Source organism: Amblyomma maculatum, chromosome 5 (genome assembly GCF_055883805.1).
Source record: "Amblyomma maculatum isolate TAMU_Amacu chromosome 5, ASM5588380v1, whole genome shotgun sequence".
NCBI classification, from domain to species: Eukaryota; Metazoa; Arthropoda; class Arachnida; order Ixodida; family Ixodidae; genus Amblyomma; species Amblyomma maculatum.
In genome coordinates, this window is record NC_139348.1 from 51,275,868 (window position 1) to 51,303,168 (window position 27,301).

Sequence of the window (27,301 nt, forward strand, 5' to 3'; positions counted from 1 at the left end):
AGGAGCGAACAGTCTCAGAGTGCAAGGCAAACTTTTTTTTTTATTATTATTCATACTGTTGACATTTACGGGAATGTTGTCGTGTGTTGATTATTGGAATAAAGAGCATTAAATGCAAAGCGGAAGGAAAAACAACGCGCCGATGGTGGAAGTCGAACCCACGACCTCGGAATGTCGTGTTCAGTGCTCTTCCAACTAAGCTACATCGACGACTGTCCTCCCCTCCGCTTGCTTGGGTATATATGTTCACTAACCGTATATATATATATATATATATATATATATATATATATATATATATATATATATATATATATATATATATATATCCGGTTAGGATATGCACATGACTGCACTGCAGGCTGCAACGCCCCTGTAAACTTCACAGCTGCCTTTTGGACAAGTCTGAAGTCACCTGAAAAGAAACATAGAACAAAAACAGAAAACCACAAGCACAAACAGGCAAAGGAATGAAAGAAAAATAAATGAAGAAGCTGCTATAAATGGCGAAGGCCACACATTTACACGAGCGCAGCACAGTGAGTGCTTTGAAGCGAAGCCACTACATAAAACGTCACTGGCTGGTCTGGGCCTGGATCAAACAGACCGCTATGAGAGGGCCCGCTGAACCAGATGCAGACCAGAACCTGGCAGCGGCAGCAGAACAGCAGCACTGTTAGGCATTCAAAAGATTTTCACCCAGCATACAAATGGTCAACACATGTCGCGTCCTAGCGCTGTGCTGCCACTGCAAGCCAGAAATTGCTTGAATTCCTAAATGCAGCACACGGACCAGTTGCAGGAAGCCACTCACAATGCAGTGCGAGCTGTAGTGCCATGCCAGTGCATGAAAAGTCACCAGCTGGCCTGGATCAAACGGACCGCTATGAGAGGGCCCGCTGAACCAGATGCAGACCAGAACCTGGCCGCAGCAGCAGAACAGCAGCACTGTTAGGCATTCAAGAGATTTTCACCCAGCATACAAATGGTCAACACATGTCGCGTCCTAGCGCTGTGCTGCCACTGCAAACCGGAAATTGCTTGAATTCCTAAATGCAGCACATGAACCAATTTCAGGAAACCACTCACTGCAGTGCAAGCTGTGGGCCAGGTCTCAATTCTTTTGTCTAGCTTTAACGTAAGCTAACCGAGCAAACCTGAAAATGCCTATTGAATAAAATTGTAGGCCGGAATTCGACAATGGCTACACCATGTTCACGTTCAAGGTAAATGTAACTTGCTATTTTGGAAGTACAATGCCAGCATCAAGTACTTTGTCCTGCCATGACACACGTCCAGCTTGAGAGAGAAAGTACTGCACGAACTTTTCTCGCACTGCATTTGCCTGAGCTCCATAGTTGTTGCTGCTGCACCTGCGAATAGGTGTAAAGCCAGGACCTGTGCGCTCATCAGCTCTCCATTCACCATCAATTATCCGCCCATCCTCTCCCACCCTGTCAACATCTGCTGGGGAACGATACTGAAAAATGGTGTCCTCTTCGTCATCAGGTGTCCTCAGGTAGTTATGCAAAAGCACAGTGGCCCATACTATTGCATCCACCGTTTTAGTAGAGGCCCTGATTTCCTGACGAAGGATCCTCCACTGGTTAGCCAAAATACCAAAGGCATTCTCTACGATACGCCTTGCTCGACATAGCCTATAGTTAAAAATCCTCCTTTCTGAGTTCAGACTTGCTCCTGGGAAGGGTCTCATGAGATTTGAAGACAGTGGGAAGGCCTCATCCCCAACTATGACATAAGGAAGTTCTACAGAGGTGCCTGGGAGCAGCCTTGGCTCTGGTATGGACCAAGAGCCCGCTCTGAATTCCTTCCCCAGTTCACAGCTGTTGAAGAGGCCAGCATCCCCACGAGAACCGCATTCCCCAATGTCTACTTTAATGAATCGATATCTGGCATCACACACAGCAAGTAGAACTGTGCTGAAGCCACCCATGTAGTTGTGGAACACTGTTCCAGAGTTAACAGGCGCCTCTATCTTAATGTGCTTCCCATCAATTGCCCCAATACAATTTGGAAAATTACAAAGGTCTTAAAATTCAAAAGCTATTCGTCTCCAGTCAGCTGTGGTTGGCTCTGGGAGATACAAGGGCTGAAGAACTTGCCGCAAGACAATGCATGTTTGCCTCACAATACGGCCTGCTATAGAGTCGGAGATCCTGTACGACTTTGCTATAACCCTCAACGTGGAACCGTGTGCCAGGTACCTGCAAAAATAGGAAACCCAGTGAGTAGGACCAATGCAAAGCACTATTTGTACATGGAACAAACTTTTAGGCACAGATGTCATTCAGTGAAGCAGTTTATAATTTGGTTTACGGGTTTAACGTTGCAAAGTGAACCAAGGTTATGAGGGATGCTGTTAGGTTAGGAGGCTCCGAAAATTTTGACTACATGAGGCTCGTTAAAGTGCGCTAACATTGCAATGTACACAGGCGCCTTGCTTTTTGCCTCAATGGAAAAGTAGGCACCACAGCCTGGATCAAATACAAATCCTTGAGTTCAGGAGTAAGTGTCCACCACCGAGCTGATATGGTGGTGAGATACTAGTTCATATTGTTGAAAAGCATGAAATGCAAGCACAATCTCAAACAGGCAATACATAGGCATGGAACCACTCTTTGATTAAGAATGAAGTACTTAGTACAAGCACGAAGAATTTTGGAATTATTATTCTATTAGTCAGCAGATCACTACATCACCAACCAATCAATAGCTGCAATAAAAGAATCCGCGTAGTCGGCGTCTTACTACACCTGCTCCCTTTGCTTCATATCTCAGAGCTGATCTGATGTCATAAAAATCCTTGAGGGCAAGGGGCAGTAGTCGAAGAACGAGACTATGCAAGGCTTGGCAGTGGCATTTTTCTTTCGTATAGGTTGTGCCTACTTTGAACAGAAAGTGCAGTGCCACTGGCATTCACACCACTAATGTTTCTGTTAACTAAACAAGGGAACATGCAAACAAATCTCGGAACACACTTGCTGCAATGCCTGAAGTCAGAGGCACTTTGGCAATAAGTTTCCTCAGTACCGAGCCAGGCCACTGAGCTCTTGTTCACTTGTACTGTTTGGTTTCGGTTTGTAGGGTTTAAACGTCCCAAAACCCCTCAGATTATAGAAGTCAAAAGATTATGACATGTATTCTAGCTTTCAGTTCTTCACTGAATGCTTGGTTGATGCAAATACTAACATTATCTCACCCATCCATAAGCTTGAGAATGTGAGCTAGGCCCAGTATATGTGATATGCTCTGCCAATATTAATACACGAGAAATGGAATCATGTGCCTTGTAAAAAGCCAGCAAAATGTATACAGCTTTACACTTGGTAAATATAAAAGTGCAGATTCTCACTATATGGTTGGGCATCTAAATATATGATCAACGAGGATCCAAAGGAAATTAATGTATGGACATTTGAGTGTGAAACCTTATAAAAGGAAGTAAAGCAAATGTGCTGGATGCATGTAAGTCCCCAACAGAGGACTCAAAATTCATAAATATTAGTTTTCCACCACCTTAAATTGAAATAACAGTATCAAGACCCTTGCTCCCTTACGACAACGCAAATTTGCAATGCACTGTCATGAGATATTTTATTATCGGACTGTTTTTTAGACTTACACAGTCCCTTTACATGCTATGTAAATATATGGCCTTTTGTTTTCCTTGTATTCAGTATCTACATATTCGATTTTGGACAAGCCATGCATAAAAAATTGCAGTATGTTTGCAAAAAAAGTCATCAATAGACTCTGACATTCAAGGCATGCAATCAAGCTATGGAGATGTAATTTACTTAGGATCATCACACCTAAATCAAAATTCAAGCAAGTCTACATGTTTTCTTTGCAGCTGGGAGCCCTTTGTGTCAATAGGCCATGGTCAACATACTCTAGAAGTATGCTTAAATATTAGTTCAGCATGATATAGTGGCCTGAAATTTTTATACCTTTTTGTTTAGCCTAAGATAATAAGATAAATCAGGGGAGCTGACTACTTTTCTGTGTTTGCTGATTACTATAATTGCTGCAGCATTATTCTGCTGTGAAATTTTGTCAGCGTTCAGCATTTCCTCTTAGCAGCTTTGGCACCTCTCGACTACAAAATACTGACAGCAAGCTAAACAGTGAAGCAAATATTCACAATATTGTAACATATTTTCACATTTCTACTTAGCACTGGTCGATGGATGTCTTGCATTGTTTGTAAATAACGTATGTGCAATCAAGAAACAAACTGGGAGATCTCACAAAAAGCACATGGTGTACTAGACATGGCAATACTTGACAATATAGAATTGACCACAAATGTAAAGGAATGTTTACAGCCACAATAAAAAGTGGCAATAATCCAAAATGACATTATTGCCTTCTTGACTGAGCAGATGTTGAAATGCTGAAAGGATGATTACATGCAGGAGCTAACCATAAGCACTTAAAAAGCTTACAAGTACAGCTGTGACTATGCACACAAGTAGAACAAGAAAACCCATGAGGCGCTGTGCACTGTGAATTACAAGTAAACAATACATTTTTTTTTTTCATACATGCGGTACAATAACTAAAGAGCTTAAAATGTGGATGCACCTTAAACAGATGACAGCATTGCATACATCTGCACTCGGTACATGCTACTTACACGTCACTGGACTGTAAAAAAAAAACAAAAAAAACACGCTTACCTTAATGTGAATGCCAGCTTCTCCCCAGCTGACAAACTGACCATTGAGGCTTTGAGTGGCTCAATCAGATGTCTAACTCTAGGAGACTGTCAAACCTGCACAATAACAACAGCATAATGAAACACTTGTCTATTGAATAAAATGAGTTAGACAACCCCACGTTTTCTGTACGCAAAAAAGCACGGCAGATGCATGTATGCTGAGTAACAAGGGCGATATGCTACAGCGGCCACGGGTAAAATTAAAATTAGTTCATGCTTTTTACTGACTGAGAAATTCATGAACATGATGTTGGCCGTACTCCTTCGTATCGGGTGCGCCTAGGTAATTACCGCGAAGCTGAGGCAAAAAAACACACACACAAAAAAACAATAATAATAGAACCAACTAGGCAAGAAATTGATGTCCATACTTTATTTTTTTTCATTGAGCACTTCCGCGCCTTTGGCTCGCTTCGTTGAAAGGCTTCGTTGAGGTTAATAATGCACAAATGTAACCGCGTTTGCATTCCCAGTCTCTTTCATAGTTATGAGTAAAACAAACTTAGTAATAAAGTTTTCACACTCTCTATGCTCTGACGGATGAAAACGCACTTCCCATCTCATGCATCCCTGACGCGAGCACACTACCTGCTCCGGCGTACTGCGCTCAAGAAATTCACGAAATACAGGCAAGGATGATATGAACATGTACTACTTACCTTTCCACAGACATGCGGAAGTACTGGAAGAAGTCTGTGCTGTCTCCGCTTCTCATGTCCCGCACCAACGTAAAATACTCGCCGAGTCGACGCCTATCTCTCAAAAGACGTTTTGTAGGCTTACGCCTTTTACGTTGCTGCTGGTGGATAACGTCGGCGGCGATGAACTGAGCAACTAAAGACCAATTGACATCGCTACTGGCGGCCATGTAGGTAGTCAGGCGCTCTGCTGAACTGCTACTCATGTGGTAGCTGACGAGAGCCATCGATCACACCAAAAGCCTCGACAAAAACCACGCCATGGCGATTCCGACACAGCCGAGATGCAGCACGCTAGAAAGGAAGACGCGAAAGAGCTCCGCGGTGGTCACGCAGCAGTTGGAGAATGATGGTATTGGACAGAAGGCGACGCCCGAACGCGCCAATCGGGACGCTGGAACCGTCCGGCTGACCGGCAGTCAGCAATACGATCGTACAACACCCTTTCCGCACCCCGTCCGCTTGAAGCAGAAAACGTGCGGGCCGGATGCGTGCGGAGCGGGTCAAAAAAGCAACCGTACAGCGGCCTTATGCCCTGTGAGGCGATTTGTACGCACTGAAATAAATAAATAAAAAATAAGCCTGCTCTTAAATCTGAATTATAAAACTGGCCCATGCTTTCAGAACAAAGCCTGAAATTTTTAGACCAGCGGGCCACATTAGAGCTCTACTGGCTGCGTGCAGCCCATGTGCAAGAGGATTAACCTCGGCTTAATAAGAATAAAGTCAATCTCGCGACAAATACTTGATGCCATTGGCTAAATGTCATTTCCTTCAAAAGCAATTTTACCTGACTCGAATTGTGTCAGACTATAGATAGGTCTTGTGGCAAGTTCAATGCTCAGTCTCCACAATCTGTGCACAATACTTTTCATGGACCCTCTCCATTTCTTGTTTACTGCGTGTAACAGGAACACTTTGTCTACTGTTTGCTGTTTCCCTGTAACCAACTCATCATGTAGTCAAAAAACTACTACATGCACAGGATCGCTCCGCATGAAAGGGAGTGACCAGTTCACAAATGAAACAAAATCATTCATTATTTCTCTATTAAAGTCTAAAAGAACCAAGAAAAATTCTAACTAGCAAACCAGGATAAGTCTGCTTATCACACTCAATTACCCTGTAATAATTTGTTGAATGCTCAAACTTTGTCCCTTTCATACTGAGAGATGCTGTACAATGTATGCTGCATACTAAATGACCACATACACCCTACTGAAGGTACAGGTATCAATTTCTGGCTTACCGGCAGCTTTTTCAGCTTCCTCAAGCCGTTTTTGTAGTTCGTCTCTTTCGGCTGTGACTCTCTGCAGTTCAGCTTCAAGCTCTTGAGCCTGCCTTCGCAGCCACATGTGTTGTTCTGAAATTAACAAATGAGAAAGTGTAATAATGTAGGAACTGCAGGGACAGCAAAAGCAGATAGGTGAAAGTACCGTTTATATGAGCAGAGGAGAGAGGTGTTGGGTAGCAGCCTTTCAGAACTCAGTGTTGCAGGCTACAACGCACACTCAGTACTCGTGTATAAAACACGGTGCTTGTGTCTTACATTTACCATGCTTTGTCCCCATTTGCACTGTGTTTTTATCTTCAAAATAATACCTTATGAGATCACCAAGCCAAGAACAGGGGGCAACCAATCTGAGTCAACTTACACTGCCTTGCACGCTCAACTTCACTATTAATGCCCGATATATATATTTATTTATTTATATACCCTAAAGGCCCTTTCAGGCATTACATAGGGGGGGAGGAGTCACATGAACAAAGTTGGTTATAACAGGCACATAAGTAACAATTGCACTTAAGGATCAGAGAGGAGAGAAAAAAAAAAGTCATTCAGGTCGCTATTTTTCCCTTTTTTTTATACAGTAGTTATATGACCTGAGCAATTTTACATGCACTGAAGAAACGAGGTATGCGCGCGCTTAATACCAAGCAGTAGGCTGAAATAAACAAGAAATAACACAGCACTACACATCAAGGAAAAAAAGTAATGAGCATCGCAAAATATTATTAAGAAAGTTAAGTCAGTTTAACATTCAATTCCCTCCAAAGCCTTGAGGAATGAACTATGGTCAGGTAGGGTAGCGACATCTGCTGGCAAACTGTTCCATTGCGAAATAGCAAGTAGCAGTGGTGAATATTTAAACAGATTTGTACGCGCATGTACGGGGTTGATTTTAAATGGATGGTCTACGCGAGCAGATATGTGGGAGGCAGGCCGAAGGAACGTTTTTCGAAAGTCTGATGAACCATGGTATAGTCTGTGCATGAAAGATAGGCGGGCATTTCGTCGCCTAGTCTCAAGGGGCAATAAATTAAATCGTTGCTTGATACTGTTTACGCTAGTTGGGTAGGAATAATCGTGGGCAATAAACCTGGCTGCTTTACTCTGTAGAGATTCAATGGAGTTTGCTAAGTAAGCTTGATGAGGGTGCCAAATGATGGATGCATATTCAAGCTGAGACCTGACAAGTGTTTTATAGGCTAGGAGTTTCGTTTTTTCATTAGCTTGATAGAGAGTGCGTTTTAGAAAGCCTAATGTTCTAGCGGCCTTGTTGATAATGTGTTCTATGTGAGTATTCCAAGTAAGGTCAGAAGATAAATGTACTCCTAGGTATTTAATGGATGACACATGTTCAATGGCATCGTTACCAATGAAATAGGTATGAAGGACAACGCGTCGCCTTTTAGTAAACGTTTGAGCTTTAGTTTTGTCAGTATTTATTTGCATTAGCCACGTTGTACACCAGTCAGAAATAACGTTTAAGTCATCCTGTAAGATAATGTGGTCACGAGGGCTTTTAATTGGACGGTAAATGACACAATCGTCTGCAAACAAACGAATACTAGAGGCAATGTTAAAATGTAGGTCATTTATGTACATGAGAAAAAGAATCGGTCCTAAGACAGAACCCTGAGGTACACCCGGTTTCACCGAGACAGGAGCAGAGGCATTTTTGTTAATGATGACAGATTGAGAGCGATCACTTAAAAAATCCTTGATCCAGTCAATGACGCCAGGGGATAAATTCATTGCATTAAGTTTATGGATTAGGCGGAAGTGAGGAACGCGATCGAAGGCCTTAGCGAAATCAATAAAGATGGCGTCAATGGGATGAGTCGAATGAACAGAATGGTGAAGATCAGTGACCAACTCAAACAGCTGCGATTTGCAGGAACGTCCACGTTGAAACCCGTGCTGATTAGAAAAGATGAGCTTAGAATTTACAAGGTACTGCATGATTTGAGATGCTATAATGTGCTCAAGGAGTTTACATGAAACGCAAGTGAGCGAAATAGGCCTGTAATTGTGAAGTTAATTTTTGTTTCCAGACTTAAAGACAGGAATGACATGAGCAGTTTTCCAATCCTTAGGCAATTTGCCTGTGTCAAGGGAGTACTGGAACAGCCTGCACAGCAGTGGTCCGGAGATATGTTTGGTTAGTTTTAACAGTTTTGTCGAAATTCCATCGGGTCCGGGACTAGAATTCGAAGGCAAACGGTCAATGGCACACTCTACCCCATGACAGGAAACAGTGATATCATTCATGGAGTGACCAACAGATTCCAGAATGCCCGTGTCGGAAAAAGACTCTTCGTCAGTAAAAACAGTACTAAAATACACATTGAATTGATTCGCCAAAAGAGTTTCGTCGATAGGCATGCCATCTGTATCTAAACTCGGGAGAGCGCTAGATGAATTTGGTTTTACAACCTTCCAAAATTTCTTCGGATCATTCCGCATCATGTTGGCAATTTCAGTATTAAAGAAAGCATCTTTAGCTTCTTTTATCTGTCTTTTCACGAGAAGAGACTGCGCATGATAAGCCTCCCAGCGCTGCTCCGAGTCCGAGACAGCTGTATGCCTGTATAGGCGTTTCTTTTTGCGTATACTGCGCCTAATTGTTGTCGTGAACCATGGGTTACGATGACAAGGGGCTATTTCTAACACAGGCACACATACGTTCTGACATTCAAGAAGTTTATCACGAAGCAATACCCAGTTGTCGTTGATCGACCGATTCTCGAATCTATCGAGATAAAAAGACGAGAAATCGACCAGCATTGTCGTCATATTTTCAACGTCTGCTCGTCTGTAATCATATATTTTTTTCTTTGCACGGTCGCATTTCTCGACTTCGAGGGAGAGATTAACATGATCGGCAAAATGATCACTTATTTTATCAGTAACTATTGTTGTCGAATGCGCAGGGTGGGTCGTGAAAAACAGGTCTAAAACAGCAGTGTCACGAGTTGGCGAAGTCACAAGTTGTTGTAAGCAAAAAAAGTGAGCTATATCAAGCATTTTTATACATTCACTTTTATTTGTACACTCACTGAGGCCAGTGTTTGAAGTCCAGTTGATGCCGGGATAATTAAAATCGCCTGCCAGAACTAACACAGCATTTGGGAACAACGACTGAACTTTAGCGATAGTATCATGAAGACTATCCGTGAAGTTAGAACTGGAGTTAGGCGGCCTGTAGCAGACGCCAACTAAGATTTTCTTAAAGCCCAGACCGATATTCACCCATAACATTTCCAGCTCTGAATCAACATCGACCATAGTAGATGGTACCGAATGTGACACTGCGATCATAACACCGCCTCCTTTGGCGCCAATGCGATCTTTTCTATAAATTGTGAATGCATTTGAAAAAGAAAGTTCCGAGTCTGAGATGCTTGGGTTAAGCCATGTTTCTGTCCCCAAAATAACATTTGCATCGCACGTGTCAATTAGAGACAGCAAGTCATCCTGTTTTGGTAGAAGGCTGCGGAAATTGGCAAGAAGGAATGATAACGGACCGAGTTTGCTAACCGAGTTGGTTCTGAAATGACTTTTCTTGATGAACATTAGGACAGCGTTGGCTTTGCTTAAGTTCTACGACACGGTCACAGGACGCGTCATATCTGTAGATGCTGCCGTTTAGTTTTAGTTTGTTATAAGAAAAACTGTACTTTCCTTCATATTTATTTGCCTTCGCGAAATCTCTCAACTTTTTCCGTGCGAGTTGAACTTTCGGTGAAAAATCTTCCTCTATCCATACTTTTGGCGCAGATATATCTTTCAGTTTGTGGGCATATCCTAAAATAGCATTCCTGCTTTTGTAGTTCAGAAACTTAACAATGATAGGGCGGCGAGATACAGAATTATACTTCCCGATACGATGGGCCCGTTCAATTTCGTCAGCATCCACCTTCAAGTGGGTACGAAAAAACGTTCTAACAATATTTTCTGTCTCATCCCAGGTTTCTGATGCAGACTCAGGTAAACCTTTAATTATTAAGTTGTTCCTGCGAATTCGGTTGTTCAGATCATCAACCACACCAGCCAAACATTCACTAGCTTGTTTTACGTTCATGTCTGATCTAAGGACATTTATATCACATTTGACCGCATTCACTTCCTCCGTCAATCCAGTAAATTCACTCATTTTCACTTCAAGTCTTGATACTCGGTTGGTTATGTCAAGCATCCCCGAAGAGATTGTTTCAAGTTGCAAATCAATTTTTTTTCTGGTGCTCAACGTTAGAACTGATAGCCTTCTCAAGGTTGCTGATTGTTTCCAGGATTAGTTCTAGTTGGTCGGGACCGGGGTTCAGTTCTACATCGCCGGAACATAGCAATAAGTTCGCGATGCATAGTGCAAGCAGGAGTGTTCTCATGCTAGGGAGCCAACACCCAGCCTTCAGCCACATCAAGCCACAACTCTTCTGGGCATGTTTGCTGCAGTGTTGAAGGAAACAGCCAATGCGATCGCGGTACGTGTTCAAATCAACACCCATAACAGCAATGCACGACAGCAAGTTTCACTAGGATCTGCGGCCAATTACAGCAAAGTTCAAGCTTGTATCAGGATAAAAGTTGCTCACCTAGAAGGAGCACAATCAAAACTTAGTGCATGAAACACTTGGCCGCAGAATCCCGCATCCGTTAATTTCGGCAGCCTTTAAGTAGACGAGTGCGGTGTTGCCACCCGGAGCCACAGGAACAGGTGTCGCTGTGAATCCTCGGAGATGAAACGTCGGTAGGCGGTAGATCCGATATCAATAACGCATCAGTAATATAATTGCCGCGTCACCAAGCTTGCAGGAAGAGCACGCTGCAACGGGCACTAGAAGGAGCACAATCAAAACTTAGTGCATGAAACACTTGGCCGCAGAATCCCGCATCCGTTAATTTCGGCAGCCTTTAAGTAGACGAGTGCGGTGTTGCCACCCGGAGCCACAGGAACAGGTGTCGCTGTGAATCCTCGGAGATGAAACGTCGGTAGGCGGTAGATCCGATATCAATCACGCATCGGTGATATAATTGCCGCGTCACCAAGCTTGCAGGAAGAGCACGCGGCAACGGGCACTAGAAGGAGCACAATCAAAACTTTGTGCATGAAACACTTGGCCGCAGAATCCCACACACACAGAATACACACACACAGTCGAAAACTGATTTTTCAGACACCCAATTTTTCGGACATGCTCGAATATTTGGGTCTTTTTCCCGGCCCCAGGACATACCTTATAAAGTCAATGTATTGTGCGGCTCAAAATTTCGGACACTCCAGGGAGGGCTATTCGATTTTTCGGACATTCCAAGCATCAGTCGCGCCAACTGCCACACATTTTGAGCGGTGTCGCCGACATTTTGTTTGTTTCCTTTTTCCTCCGATAGCCTCAAAACTGATGCTGGCCTTGTGTGCCGCTCCTCAGCTAAACTGACGCTGGATTGAGGCTACATTATTTGCCTAGCAGCTTCAGCTTCTAGAACGTAGCTGCTCGCTGCCGGAGTGCTTTTTTTTTTCTTTTAGCTTGATCGCTTCGACTGCCTGTTCCTATGTGCGTGGAAGTCGGTGCCACCCACAACGCTGCGCAATTGCTTCCGTCATGCAGCATTTGTGCTGAATGATGAGTCGGCTGCCTTGGACGAGGAGAGCATCGTCAAGCAGCTGTCTGGCAGTGAGCAGCAATTGACGGCCTTCGTACTGTCAAAATTCCATTGAGCGCCTCGTTTTCAAAGTTCACAGACGTGTACCAAGAGTTGAAACTGTGCGCTGGACTCACAGATGCAGAAATTATTCGCGAAGTACTTGCGAAGTTTGAGGGCGACGACGACGACGACTCACCTGCAGCAGCACAGCCGATGCAAGCTGAGCTGATGTAAGCAGTCTCATCCCTTTCGTCGGCTTACGGTGACGCTACGACTCTCGCTGAAATTCAGGCGGACCTGTTAGCACAGAAGCGCAGCGTGGTGCAGAAAAGCATTCATGACTTTTTCCGGCCTCAAAGTCAATTGAGCTTTCGAGACCAGCCAACGTGGATATAAGGCCCTGCTTAACAAAGCCATATGAACGTGCCTGCAGTAGCATGCCCGACTCAATCTGCAAGGTTCCTGAAGAGTTCGATTCCGCTTGAGTTGGCAGCTCCTGCCAAATCCTTCATGTCACACAACCCTATGACCAATCAGTGCTCAGCCATGTCTGCTGCAGCTACCACCTGCCATGCCCATTGCTTTTTGCTCACAGCACCAATGCCAGATTTCCTGGAGAATGGGACACTACCACGTTAAAATGGTGGAATGTCGTGTTGGTTAACAGACTCCCAGAAAATCATTCCCACAATATGCAACAAAGATCCACAGAGCATCATGTACTGGGGCTCCAGCTTACACAGTGAGAAGTGCACCAGCAGAAAGGTGTGCCCGCTTGTTCAACTGACACTCAGATTTTAATGCGATAGCGAATTAATTCCTTATTCTCAAAAAACAAATCCAGCACTTATCGGGCATGGCTCTGTGGTAGCAGGTGGCTGGCATGTCTGGGTACTGATAAATCGCAGGCTCATCTTATATGTGCCCCCGACATGACTGATTTGGCAGGAGCTGTCAATTCGAGCCTTTCCTTTCATAATGGTGGGTGACATCAGAATCAGCCTTCCAGGACTCTTGAATTCTGAATCAGACATGTTACCCTTAGGCCATGCGGGCACATTTGTATGCCTTGGTTAAACAGGGCTTTATTTCTATGTAGGATGGCCTTTCAAATATATCTGCTAAATGGCATGCAGGAAAGAAGCCAACTGTCGGCGAGGCCAAGGAAAGCATTGGGGATTGTAATTTGTCTTTTTTTTTTTTAATTTTTACTTCTATAATCGCATAAATTAGTAATGTAGTCTGTTCAGGGGAAAGATAAATAAACGCAAAGTAGAAGAAAAAAACATGCCGATGGTGGGAACCGAACCCACGACCTCCGAATATCGCGTCCGGTGCTCTTCCAACTGAACTACGTCGGCCGCTGTCCCCCCTGCTACTTTCTTGGGTATTAATGTTGTCTGTATACGAACCTTGAGAGTGTTCACCAGCGCCACCCTCAACCATCGCGGCTGACGTGGAACGCCCTGTGTTACCACCAGCTTCACATAGAACGTGATCAAGAAGCCTCGCCGACTGTTGGCTTCTTTCCTTCATGTATTATAACGAGCACCCTCATTTCCCCTTCATTTATCTTCTTGTAGCTAACGGGGGTCTCGGTTCTGGCAGTCTTGAAGCCATAGGTAGCATAAGAGGGTTCTAGTACCGCTTTCGCCCTCACTCTTGATCACGTTCTACGTGACGCTGGTGGTAACACAGGGCGTTCCACGTCAGCCGCCATGGTTGAGGGTGGCGCTGGTGAACACTGTCAAGGTTCGTATAGAGACAACATTAATACCCATGAAAGTGCCAGGGGGGACAGCGGCCGATGTAGCTCAGTTGGAAGAGCACCGGACGTGATATTCGGAGGTCGTGGGTTCGGTTCCCACCATCGGCACATTGTTTTTTATTCTACTTTGCGTTTAATTATCTTTCCCCTGAACAGACTACATTACTAATTTATGCGATAATAGAAGTCAAAATTAAAAAAAGACGAATTACAACCCCCAATGCTTTCCTTGGCCTCGCCGACTGTTTGCTTCTTTCCTTCATTTATTATAACGAGCATCCTCATTTCCCCTTCATTTATCTTCTTGTTGCTAAAGGGTATGTGTGTGTGAGATAACAGAGAAACAAATTAAGAGACTAGTAATAAAGTGAGTAGCAAAGTCTATGCATATGCCCAAGGATCCACAAGGAGAGCTGGCCAATTGGGGTCATTAACATTGTCACATCCCACCTCTAAAGGCGGGGCTCGAAAAGCCCCTAATATTCTTTTTTATTACACCTGTGCTTAAAGTGGTGGCTAGAACGAACGCTAACACCAAGAACGGTCGCCCATATTTGGAAAGAGAAGGCATTACACCCATGTCACATTGGCAGTTTCAACTGCTGTTCAGTTAAGTGACAGTTCAGCTTCTCGGCTGACCTTGGAATGAATGTCAGTCGGTTGCAGTCACACGAAACTTGTGAAACTTGGACCAACTAAATGTCTGAATCACGTGATCCCACCACATGCGAGTAATTAGTAATCCTTTGATTAGTTAAAAGTGCAATGCATGCACTGGTGTGCCATTATTCCAATTGATCGTCAACTGAACTGCTGTTGAAAATGCCCATGTAACAAATTGCTCGCCAAGTGACAGGGCGACAGGTTTGGTTTTATGACAATGACTCGAAAGTATCCACTCAATGTGTTCACACTGCAGTGGGGCTCTGTATCCTTGCCTTCGCCTTTTTTGAAAACCCCTTGTGTGGCTCTCAAAAGAAGGTAGATGTGAAGCCCATGCGCATTAACATTAGCAGAAACTGCTGTCATTTATGAGGTTCAAGGAGGCAGAATTCAAGCCTTTCAGCAAAAGTGTCCTTTATTTTTCTTAGCCTAAAGCTGGTCCTGTGCCTTTTACTGGATGTGAGCCCCATAGGTTGATCCCTAGCTTGAACAGTGGGATTTTGAAAGCAACAGCTGAACCTGTATGTATGCAAATATGGAACTACAGAACTGGAAATGCCACACAGCCCCATCACATTCTCATAGGCTCGTCATAACTATGCAGAAAAAACACCGCAACCCCAGAGCATTCAGTATAAAAATATTAAAAGCAACTGGAATATTGCCTCCAGTGGAATCAAAACCGTTGGTATGATTACTGACTGACTACGTCCTTTAATATGCCCACAATGTCCGAAACTGCCCGTGCGAGACGGCGCATTAGCGGCCTGCATATTAATTTGAACACGGATACCTTACCGAATTACACTGACATAACACAGAAAATGCCCGTTTTTGCAAGTCGCCTCCACAGTAATGCAGCCATCGCGGTCAAAACTCAATTTCGCGACTTTAGGGGAAAGGACGAACGACACAAAGAAGCTGTCACGACCAAGGCCGCGGTGTAAGCCTATGTGCCCGTGCTGCAATTAACTCTCAAACACAAGGCAATATCACTCGCCAAAGCCGCATAATTCACTCTCAATCCTGGTCCTACCACTCCGTGCTGCAAATGTTCAAGCCAGCCACCATTAATGTGAGTAAAAAAAAAATACAACGCTCACTCAAGCAAACGACGATTATGACCACAGGACGTAAAACAAGATATACTTACGGTCGCCGTTGCTGCCTCGAAGCTGCCGCCATTATTCTCCAGCAAATATGCGGTTGCTATTCTGTCCCTTTTCTTTGCCACGACACGGAGTTTACCTATCAGAGACAATACGTAAGCGCTACAACGTCCACAAAGGGCCAAAAATGCACATGCATGAACACAAGGAAAAATACTTACCAAGCTCAAGAAGCTCTGCTGGAGCTGCCGGCTCGCCATTCTTCTATCGCACGTTCAGTATGGAGCCCTGAACCTCCTTTATGTAGCTCTCTTCGGTGAGGAGACGGAGGCTAACCGCAGGGTCAGCAATCGCGGTAACTGGATAAACATCCCATTTGGCTTCCGCCACCCATTTGACTAATATGTGCGGAATATCGGAAGCTGACATCCTTGCACGTGCTTTCGGTGCGTGTTTCAGACAAATCCCACTCGAGCTCTCAACGTCTCAGGGCCACACGCGCACCGCACACAACTCACAGTATGATCGCCAGTAGTGCCACTCATAACACAGCCAAATCACATGCGAACGATGCGACAGCGCTAAAGTCGCATGCGCTTAAACGCGTTGACCAGTTAAACGAGTGGACATGCAAATAAATTGATAAAAAACTTTTTGCTCATATCTCGTGGATAAAAAACAATGTATTTATTTTTTTCTCCGCAGCTTGGTTACCAACAGCAGTTTAAGAAAAAAAAATGCGTCCACACGCATATATTATTAGTGGCGCTGCGATCGTAAACGATTAAAAGTGGGTTTGTGGGCTTGTTGCTGCACATTTACCGAACTAGTCTCTCTTTAGCCTACGTATTTTGCATTCTCTAGTCCTTGCATCGTGTGTACAACGCCGAATCTTTTTTTTCTTGTGAGTTGCGGGAAGGCTTTGCAGTGTGCTGCGTTGTAACTTCGGCGTACTTTGTTTCAAATCTCTAGTCAAGGTGAAGAAGCATCGGTTCTACACGTTCTGCGTGATACGGTCTTAGGTCGCCGATCGAGGTCATGCCTCCAAAGAGGCAGTACAGCAGATATTTATGGGGCTCGTGCACCGAAGTTCCACCTCGTTCAAAGTACAGATTTAAGAAGCGGTGATTACTTGGCGCGCCACCAGCCTCTCAAGCTGATAGTGACTCAAATGAATCGGGTGATGAAAGGAGCGCTTGTGCAAGCCATGGAAAACAAAAAGCCGGCATTACAGATCCTGGATCCAGTCCATTTGCTGAGGAGACTGCGTATAGCCACTCACATCCTTGCGAGTCTCTGGAAGATGATTCGTCGGACGATGTCTCATCGGATGATGTCGACGGCAGTTCATCTGATGAGAGCTACCTTGATCCGTGTGAACCCGAGAGTCGCGAGGCCTCGTCTGACGAACGGACTGGTGAACTGGTAAGCTTGCTTTTTTATACTGAATAGGTTCCACAGCATGAAAAAGAGGAGTAGCATATTAAATACCAGCTGTCAGAAGTGTACAGCTTAGCTGTTGGATGATCTGCACCAGTAAAGCATTTATCCACTATAAAGGCTGTTATTTTTCATCCCTCTTATGAAATTACATTCGATAAAAAGATTTACCTTTAACTATGTTTAATATGTGACAGGCGCATTCTGTGTGCTCATTTGTTTCATGGCCTCAATTGGTGTGGCACCTAAAGTGTTGTCTACTGTTTCTCATTTTAGGATGATCTGCTGTTTCCAGGATCACACCTAACGCTAGCAGAAAGCTTGCTGATGGTCACGGCTCACAGGTTGCGCCATGGATGCTCCAAGAAGGCAACAGAGAGCCTGATACGTCTCATTGGTGCCCACTTGTCTTCAGGGGTGACATAGCCGGCATCAAAGTACGCCTTATTTAGGCATTTTGTTGCTTGTGAGAAAGAGTACAAAAAGCACTTCTACTGTAGGGCTTGCAAAGAATACATAGGCGAGGCGACTGGAGACATTACATGTAACAAGTGTAATCTGTTACACACGCATGAGGACCTCCTGAAGTCTTCTTCCTGGTGATGGACCTCAAAAGTCAGTTTCGAGAGCTACTTGAGTCTGCAGTGCAGAAAACTGATGTGTCTGCAGTTTCATATGATGTGGGAGATATTACGCATAGCATGCACTATCACAAATTGCCCTTGTCTGAAGGGGACGTGACACTTACCTTCAACACTGATGGCGTCCCCCTCTTTGAGAGTTCTAATCTGAGCATGTGGCCACTGCTGGTTATGGTGAATGAGCTCCCATACAAGCACAGAATTGAAAAGCTTCTGTTGGCAGGCCTGTGGACAGGCTCCTGTAAACCTGTCATGAACACTTTTTTGATTCCGTTTGTGTAAGTTATGAATGAGTTGTCTGCGGAGGGAATCACATGGCACGACAGGGACGGAAATGTTCGGCTGTCTAAAGCATTCCCTGGCCCGTGTTCAGCAGACAGCATTGCGTGTGTGAAATGATGAACATGACGCAATTTAATGGGGCCAGTGGATGTGCTTGGTGTGAGGACCCTGGCCAAGTTGTGCCGAAAGGTAATGGATTCTGCCGTGTGTATCCCGCAGCTACTTTAACAGCCAATCTGAGGACACATAATTCATTTATTGACCATGCCAGGAAGGCAAGGTCTAATCAGCAAACAAGCTGTGGCATTAAAGGGACAAGTGTCTTAACAATGCTTGCTTTTTTTACATTTGGAGCAGGGTTTGCAGTAGACTATATGCACTCAGTCTGCTTAGGTTTTGTTAGAAGCACTTTGTTTATGTGGCTGAAGTCAAAGCGCTGTCGCCATTTTAGACTGCGTCAGCACCTTGACAATGCAAATAGGCTACTGTTGAGCTTGACCCCTATATGGGAAATGTCTAGGTTACCTAGGTCTCTGTCTGACATCAAAGAATGGAAGGCGTCAGAATGGAAGAAATGGATGTTGTTCTTTTCCCCTGTCGTGCTGAAGGACTACATACCTGAAAAACAATATAAGCACTGGCTGAAGTTTGTTGCAATGATGCACTATCTTCTTGGCCCATCAGTTCACATAGAACACCTCATGAATATCCAGAAGGAAATGCTGAATTTTCTTGTGGAGTATGAAAGCTTCTACGGAACAGAGTATATGACCTATAACTCTCATCTGCTAGTTCATCTTATGGAAAGTGCAAAAATTGGGGCCCATTGTGGGGTTATTCTCTTCTCCCATTCGAATCTATGAATGGTACTCTGAGCAGGTCTGTCAAGGGAACACGGTACCCTCACTTTCAGATTGTGCAAAAGATTTGTACCTTGCAAGCACTTTCAAAGTTATGGTCCTCAAAATCTGTAACACGAAAAACGCACCACAGTCTGGAGTCCGACTTCAAATCTCTGATCAGAGGGTACATACTCCGAAAGAACTTCACTAAAGTGGGACATGTGCTGCTTTTAGGAAAAGGTGAATGTAGAGAAGGGGACACAGTGTTTCAAAAAATGTTGGTTGGGTCATTCCGGTTCTGCACTGCAGGCCTTGACAAATCTCGGAGAAAAAATTCCTATGTGTACACTAATGGGCTTTTCGGTTGAATTGTAAAAATCCTCTTGCTTTCCAGTAATTCCTCAAGTGGAACTGAACAAGTTAAAATATGCAATAATGTCCTGACTGTAAAGCAAGCAACATTTAGCATTGTCCCCCTGGATATGAATTTGCATTTTGTGGAGGCAGAGCCCAGCTCACAAGATTGCATTGTTGCTGCCAATTCCCTAACAAAGTGCATATGCCTGGATGATACCAAGTCTCTCTACTTGTGTGTAGTGCATGAAAATCAAATGCTGGAGTCTGTGTAAGAGCATATTAATTTTGCTTAGTTCTGGCTTGGTTTGGTTGTTTTAGAGGATCTGAGAAATCGGTGACTGTGGACCTTAGTGGTCGTGTACTATAACATTTTTGGACCGCCTAGCACACCTTAGAGTCTCTTGAGAGTTTCTTGGACGGCCAGAAGGTCAAATCAGTCGATATTGTCGACCATAAACCCTGACTGCTCATTGGAGGGTCAAATTCTAAAGTTAAAGCTCAGCTGCTTTGGTCATCCGATGAGAAGAGAGGAGTCGCTGGAGAAAGATTTGATGTTGGGAAAGGTTGAGGGTCACCAGAGAAGGGGTAGGCAGTGAACGCGATGGTTATATGGCAACCTCGCGGCACTGCAGATGAAGTTATGTGATGTTAGAAAGATAGTGAGACTGGAAAACGTGGCATAATATGGTCCATAGGATCATGAAGAGTCGGACACGATTGAACTGAACTGAACTGAGCACACCTTAGGAGGGCAATGCAATAGCAGTGCTTTCTGTAGCCATTGTTCATGAATGGAAGTTGATGAAGACGGCAAAATGCAATGCATAGCACGATAGAGTGGCAGTTAGCCATAAGGGGTGATTGGTTGTAGCAATAGCATGTTGCTCTGGTGCACTGGCCAGTGAAACTAATTTGTTTTCATCACTGCGGGTTCGAAACTCATGATCGGCACAGTTCGGCTCTGTTTATTTTATTCCTTTCTGTGGATCACTGGCTACACACAAACACGTGCACTTGCTTATTGTCAGACTGAGATTGTCAGACTGAAAAAAAAAACATGGAACCAGTGGCCTGCAAGTTAGTAGGCAGTTGTTAGGATTGTGTTGATCCAAGAGCATCGGTATAGGGAAGTATAAAAATGGCTAACACAGTAGCGCCATCGCCCACATAGGAACAAAGTTCGGTGATTTGGATTCTGAATAGTTAAAGTTGGAAACTAATCCAAATGCGTCACAGAAGGATGGTCTCGGTCCAGTGTGGTGACGGCTATGTGTCAGTCAGGAGCTTGCAAAATGTGTGATGTCCAACCAGAAAAGTTCCGAGCCCAGCTATCAGCAGGGAAGGTTATGCTGACTCCCTTTTGGGACAAAAAAAAACATACAATCTTGTAGAAGCACATATTATGGACCACTGTCTGTAGCGAATGATATTCTGACCTGCTAAAATTATCTTTGTCCTGAATAGACGTGAAGCTTGAGTGTTATCCGCATCTACCATATTTACCAGAGCAATTTTAATATATATTTGGTAATATAAATAGCTTTCTAAAATATGTGCTTTTCACTTTATTTACTTTCGTAATTCTGTGCCCTGTAAATATACCAGAACTTGAAAAAGATATGGTAATATTCTTTCAAATTCCTCTTGAGAGTAGATATGTTAGAAGCACATTACTGAAGTGTCATGTAAGCATTTCTTTCAGATGTATGTATGAGGGGTGAGGGGGGGTGAATGAACAATATGCATGCACATTCTATAAATATTATGCTCTGCTTGTAAATAGAATTGATATTGTTTATAATTATATAAATAAAAAGCAGTTAGATTTGTAGCGTTGTATAAATACTGTAAACTACTGTGAATGTTTTATGAGCTATACTTGATTTTGAGTGTCATATTTAAAGCATTAACTGGTGTGAAAAAAACACATTTTCAACCTTGTACTTCCATAACATCTTTTGTCAAAAATCCTATCTCCACTCATTTACACTGGATTCATGCTTCTGAACAACATGCTGCATGCGACAGTCATTCATGTGTTCTACCTACTCTGTTGAGATATTATTGGGACAGTGACTGCAGTGTTAAGTATTATGCCTGGCTTGTATATTGCCCATTGATAGTTTTTATTTATATAAATGAAGAGCAGTTAGATTTGTAGTGTTGTATAAATGCTGCATAATACTGTGAATGTTGTTATGAGCTATACTCGATTCTGAGTGTCGTGTTTGAAGAATTAACTGGTGTGAAATAAACCCATTTTCAATTTTATGCTTCAGTCTTTTGTCATAATCCTATCTTCAGTGTCATAAACTGGATTCATGCTTCTAAACAACATGCTGCTGCATGCGGCAGTCATTCCTGTGTTGTACATATTCTGTTGTGATATTATTGTGACATCATGCTATTTGTCGAGTCCAATTACTAGAGCCTCTTTTGACAGACATCTGCCAATTTGTTCTTGAGTTGTATGAACTACAGCTACTGGTACGTCTTGGCATTCATATGCACAGCTATTCAGAAAATTAGCTTCCCATTTTCGTATTCCTTACTTTGACATCAGGAGAAAGCAGAACTACTGGAACTGTACAGTCAAGAATTTATACATTTCAGTTGGCCTATCATCTACTTTTTATTGTGGAAGTGCACTTGATCATGATTTTGATCAACTGAAACTAGATGCTACTCAAGGCCAAAGGTAGCTTAGTATAGACCTTTACAACAAGGGCTTCCTATGTGCTGCCATATTGTTTTCAGTGCACTCTATTGTAAGCAACATGTTGGCACAGTTGAAGCAGCCAACTGGAAGACTTATTTCCGAGTCTGGAAAGGAGGTGCACCAGCAATCTCACCCAATGCAAAGGTCTATACAACTAACTTTAATGAATGAAAAAAAATGAAGGCTTTGTCACAAGGTCAATACATATAATTTGTGCTCAAAAGTAGAATTTCATATACTACTCGCTAATTATATGTTTCCTGAACCAGCTCTAGCCTCTGATAGCTGTTATAATGCAATCATGGAAGCATCGTGTTAATACAAGATTGTACCTTTACCATTCTTTTCTGTATTGTTACAGCTGTTAAACTAGTAACTACACCTGCATTATATAGTCTTTGTATTAAAAAATTGGGTAGGTACATAAGGGGTTGAATAATAATGCTCAGACTATGTGAAAGTAGTAGGCAATTTGTAACATAACATTGTTTTCTTGTCTGAATAATTCACTCACAAAAGTGGCACCCATCATTGCAAAAAAAATTTAGACTTGAACATTTCCCTTTTTGACTGTGCACTCTAAAAACAATGAAAATTCAACAAAAGTGATCAACAAAATTATGTTGACTTTTGTGAACACAACTTCCATTGAGTTAGTGTTGTGTTGGCACAACACACATTGATTTTCCATTGAATTTCTGTGAGCTCAACAAGTCCTCAATGATTTGTCAACTGAAATTCAAAACTCATTTTTATAAGAGCTGGATGACAGACTGAGAAGACTTGACAGGAATGTTGCCAAAGACGTCATGCATAGCATAGAAAATATGATGTAAAACGCTGAACTGCAGCACCGGGACACGCACCTGTTGTAGGCAATAAAAGAAATGATTTGGTTTTCGTAATTCTTTGTACCTGTTGTTACTGCTGGCCACCACTGACCATGCGGTCCTGCCAAGGTAGCTGCCCAACTGTTACAAAATGGTGGCACAGACTTTTGCGCATGGCTTGGGCATACCTGTAAGATAACAAATATTTTATCATTGTTGGTCTAATTCAATGTATATATATTATTACTGAATAGATGATTCAGCAGTAGAGCCTGTGCTACTCAGTAGTGTACGTAAGTTGAGGTTCTGGCTACATAAACAAGAGAACATTCAGTGTGATTAATAAAGGCTATGCCAAAGCTAATTTGGCTGGCCCCTAGTGAACAGTAACAAAAGAAAGGCTGTGAAGGCTGCATCATTGAAAGCATGTGGAACATTTAAAGTTGCCAACACACCGTGCCGCATTACCGCCGACAGGTGGTATGGACGCAAAAGCAGTTGTTGGCGGCTGGTCTTGTCTCCAGCTGCCAGGTGTGAGCCGTTCCTCCTAGTCTTCACTGTCTTTAAGGCCAGGCGGGCAGTAGGCAGCAGCAGATGTTGTAGACTCCTTGAGAAATAAATTATGGAGCACTACATAAGCTCCGACAATTGCATTGACATTTCAATCTTTTGCCCGGAATGGTCGGCGTTGTATGCGCCATCTTTGAGCCATTATGCCAAAAGCGTTCTCAATAACGCGCCATGCCCGGCTCAAACTGTAATTAAAAACTCGCCGTTCTTTCGAGGAGGGCTGACTGAATATCTCGCGTAATGCTGTTAGAAGGAAAAAAGAGACAGCGACAAATTAATAAAAAAATGCTCTTTGTGCTACTCACATAAGCCATCGATCGAGAAAATATGTCATTGACTTTTTATTCAGTGTTTTTGAAGGTGAAATGTGCCTAAAAGTAGCTTATAACCAACACCAAACTTTTTCTTGGATGCATTCTTCTCTGAAATGACATGTTAGAGCATTGGAACATATCGGGGTGTTGCACTGTGACCACTAAATTATTTATGATTGAATTTTTTAACACTGTCTCAGTGGCAAACATAAAACAGCGTCTATGGTGTATGCGGTGTGTTTAGGCATATGAAGCCACGAATTAACTGCATTATAGCCTCTGATACATTTGACACCACTAATATGATGAGAATACTGTGTTTCAAGCATCAGAATGACACCAAACATCAGTGGTAGTAGTGCAGTTTCTTCCAACCTTTATGTGGCCTAAATGCATCTTAGATTTCATAGCCATAGTTCAGTCGGCGAAACCAAAATGGCATAGGAGAAGAAATTTTATCATGCATCGTTTAGCTGTCATCGAGAATATGACATCGTTACCTAGTGTGTATTCTTATGCATCAATACACAACTTAAGTGAGGTGGATGAGATCTTTCTCATAACCACTGTACTTACACCTTCTGGGGTAGGGCTGCATCACATAGGTTTTTAAAGGGAATGCCTCGTCACCCACAAAATAGTACGGCAGTGGTCCTTCAGTTCCAAAATTATCTGGTGGAGGCACACCCAGGGAAGCTTCCAGCAACTTTCTTGAAGTGTTGAGCAGGAAAATATACCCCCGTCGTTGTCGCTACCGTGATGTCCATGCTCGACATACAAAAACCTGTACAATAAAAATATGCCATTTTTGTTAGTTCTAATGCCTTGCCTGCTAGCCAAAGTCAGGCATCTACATGTTGAAGCAACAATGCAGAATGTACGACAATGCCAGTTCAACTAAATTAGCTATATTATTCACTATGTTCCATTTAAAAAAACTGCAGCTGAAATATGTAATACATTCTGATCTCACTAGAAAGTTATGGTGAGCATGGTATAATCAGCAGTGAATCAATACTATGTTAGGTATTGCTTGTAATACAACTGCTAAGAAAGAGCAGGCCATGCTCCCGCATACATGGCTCCTAGAAGCTGAACATTTTTTCAATAATTTGATTTGGCTAGAAGCAATATGTATCCTCTTTTCCCTAAAGGTAGCTTGCTCATGATCTATAATCAATATACCTTAACAAATATTTGCAAGCCATCCATCCTCCATCTGACTTTTCACAGTAGTGAACCATTTGTAATGATATGCGCCTTTCTGGATATGATAATACACAAAGTCATATCACCATCAGCCTGACTTCATATAATAAGATGTGGTGTCATTCACTCAGGATTAACTGATGTATACATGAAACATGCCTTGCTGGGATAATTGGTGCTTTTACATTTCATAACTGCTGAATAAGCATTCACACATGAAAAGGGAAGGGGCAATGTTACCTATATTTGGCATCACTGATGGCAAGAAGTGTTTTGCTGAAGCCACCCTTTTAATTGCGGTCAAGACTTCCAGAGTTGGCCGGGCAATCAATGTAGATATGCTTGCCGTCAATGACCCCAATGCAATGTGGAAAATTCCACCTGTCTTCAAACTCTGCTGCAACCTGTTTATTGAATAAAAAGTTTTACTGAATACAAGAACAGTTATACCAATGTCTTACATACCCTAAGATCAAATCCATAAATACACGAATACGAAATATTCCCATGCAAAAAATGTTGTAGTTATGGCTCCAATGTTACATGCAGGGTTTTTTAACATGCTGACATACCCTGATCCACTCATCTGCTGTCTTTGGGCTGGCCAGGCACAATGGCTTCAAAATCTGCCACAGTGCCTTACACACATCAGTTACAATTGTGCAGGCAGTGGATCTGCCCACCAAAAAGTCGTATGACAGGCTTCTTAGCGTGTGGCCTCAGCAAGAAACCTAAGAACAAGAAAGTGCATAAAATCAGAAATGAGGTAACAACTGAAGGTACCAAAACATTGACGAATATAAGTAAAGCACAAATTGAAACAAGACCAAGTTTTGATTCATTGCTTGTGATGCGCGTGGAGCGGCTTTGCGAATTCGTATTGTATTTGTCAAAACTATGGCCCCTGCAGTCGCATTAGTAACTAGGTGGACTTTCCATTATCTCTAAATGATTCATATTATGCGACAACTTGAAACAAGTGATATGTACTTAGGGCGGCTCTTGGTCTATCAAACCTTAGCGTTCACATGTCATATGCAAAATGCTGTTTACGATAGCACTTTCGCAGAAACGCTAAGAACGGTGTTTTCTAGGCAAATTGCTAAGGCGGCATAGCCCTTATAGACTATACTGAACACAGTAGAGATTACCGCAATTTTCCCGCCAGCAAAGCGCGATTAAGGTTAACAGAAACAGCCGGCAATCATATTCATAATATAGCACGCAAATGACAGTCGTTATAGGAGAGCAACTTAGGCAGAAAACACATTGCTTCGCTCGCAACGAGAAAAAAAATATTTGAGACGCAATATTGATTGCATACGTCCAATTTAAACGGTTTAAGGTTGCCCCAATGCTCGAGCAATAATTTTTTGATTTCATCAGTTTTGTTGCCCAAGTGATGGCTTACCTCAACGTCATTGCAAGCCGCGCAGATGGCTCGATGGAACGCCTGAAATTTGTATCCTGTTTAGCAATTTCACTTTTCAGCTGTTCCAGCAACGTGCCAAAAGTCCGTGGTGGCGTTCTGATGAAACTGGTAAAAAACAGTGAGGTTAGATTATTACACGGTGAAACACAGATGTTAAGTTATGAAAATGAAGCACACACACTTGCGGTGGTAGTCTTCGTCAAGCGCTCGGAGCTCGAGCATGAGACGACTTGCCTGGCCTGCAACTTTGCGGGACCGCAAACAAGGCCGCACCCACCACCGCCGCTTCCGTTTTCGCTGAACCACAGCGTTTTGCGCTGCCAAAGCAGCACTACACATGAGCATGGCGGTTATTTCTTCTTCCTCGCTGAGATAATCGTACATATACATGCTGGAGAGACCGAACTGACGGCCGAGTGAGTGCACGGCAGCGGAGGAAAAGGAATAAAAGCCGCCAAAACCGACTCCCTCGCGGCAAGTCTCGTTCGGAGCGAGAGACATCGGGAAGCGAGTCGCATGCCAGTGTGAACACTTGTCGTCGCTCGGTGCTTGTCGCCCGCTCCGTGACTAATTGAGTCGCGCGACACGATTCGTCACTGAGGGGGTGATTAGTCACGGAGGGGGAGACCCGAACCAGTTGCCAGTGACTCAGGCAACAGGTAGTTTGAGAGAGTCGCTCGCTGACCGATTTCTTGCGACGCGACTTGAAGTCGCAGAACTCCTCAGCCAACCCGCGGCGCTTCTCCCATTTT

General features: G+C 43.3%; 1 non-coding gene and 1 pseudogene across 1 annotated transcript; one reads left to right on the forward strand and one right to left on the reverse strand.

The window, feature by feature from the left end:
- Positions 1-14,176: 14,176 nt before the first annotated feature.
- On the forward strand, positions 14,177-14,249 carry TRNAS-UGA (transfer RNA serine (anticodon UGA)). The gene has a single exon. It is a non-coding gene; the product is annotated as a tRNA-Ser (tRNA).
- Positions 14,250-23,018: 8,769 nt separating this feature from the next.
- Positions 23,019-27,038, reverse strand: LOC146188296 (uncharacterized; annotated as a pseudogene).
- Positions 27,039-27,301: the final 263 nt, after the last annotated feature.